Here is a 1,205-nt window from a genome sequence, read left to right on the forward strand (position 1 = left end):
CCCCGCCCGGCGAAAGCGGGTGCCCCTCCATCAGCTGCTCCGCAGCGGCTGCGCCCGTTGCAGCGCCAAGAAACCCCTTTCCCTGCTGGGTCTTTTGTGGGGTGCTGCCCCTCGGCGAGAGGCTCAAGGGGTCAGGGATGGCCCTGGGGGCACCGATCTGCTCTGCGGGGGCTGCTAAGTCCCCATGGGGGAGTGTTAATGTGGGGGCAAATCAAATGGAGTGGCTGGGGGCCGAGGGGCACGGGGGCATCGCCCCACTGCCAGGATGCGCCCCACGTGCGGGGCTGGCACCCGCGGGGGGCTCTGGTCTCCTCCAGTCGCTCCGGGATGCTTTGAGCCACTGTAAATCCTCTCCAAAGGAACTGGGAAGACAGTTTTATGACTGCTGGGGAGGAAGATTAGCAGGGTGTTGTTTTCGGAGCTGATCCATCACGGGACGCGGGAGCTGCGTGGTGCATCTGAGCGCTGGGCTGCTGGCGGGGGGGGCAGCCGTTCCCGTGAAGGTTGAGATAAAACTGCCTGGTTTTAATGTTCTGTCTGCTCTGGGGATCTGTGATGTGAGTGACAAAGCCACCTCGGTGGGCGCCGGGCCCCACGGCCGTGCGGCAGCCGGGCTCCTCGCAAGGCAGATCGAGGGGATTTGGGCAACGGCACCTGCAAAAGGCATTAACCCCGGTGGAGAGGGCGCGCGGGGCCGGTCCCTTCCCGTCCTCACACACTCCCTCTGTCATTCTCTCCTATTTCAGCTTGTCCGCAGCCCGGCAAGGAGCAGAGTTTCCATTCCCCTGCGCTTAAGAAAATGTCTGTGACAATAAAACCTAATAGTTCAGGAGGGGGCAGGGACAAAAAGACATTGAATTGCATTTGTCTTCCCTCAGCTTCTCCCTCCCAGCCCCTTCCCGGCTCTGCTGGGCACAAGCTGGGCTCCGAGTATCCCCACTCCCCCATCCGCTCAGTCACTGGCTAATTAGAGAGGCTAATTAACAAAATTGGAGTGGGGGCATTGACTCATGCTCGCTCCCTCCTTCATGCGCAGAGGTTCCCTGTGCCGGGGATTTTGGGGAGAGGGGCCGGGTGCTGCTGGGAGCCAGGCTGTGTCCTGCAGCAATCCCGCGGGAGCGGAGCCCCCGGGGGCAGTGGGGACAGCCAGGGGTGATGCCCCACGCCGCTGCCTCCCCCGGGCTCTCCCCTCCCGGTCGGGGCTG

Source organism: Charadrius vociferus, unplaced genomic scaffold (genome assembly GCF_000708025.1).
Source record: "Charadrius vociferus isolate BGI_N301 unplaced genomic scaffold, ASM70802v2 scaffold812, whole genome shotgun sequence".
Lineage (NCBI taxonomy): Eukaryota > Metazoa > Chordata > Aves > Charadriiformes > Charadriidae > Charadrius > Charadrius vociferus.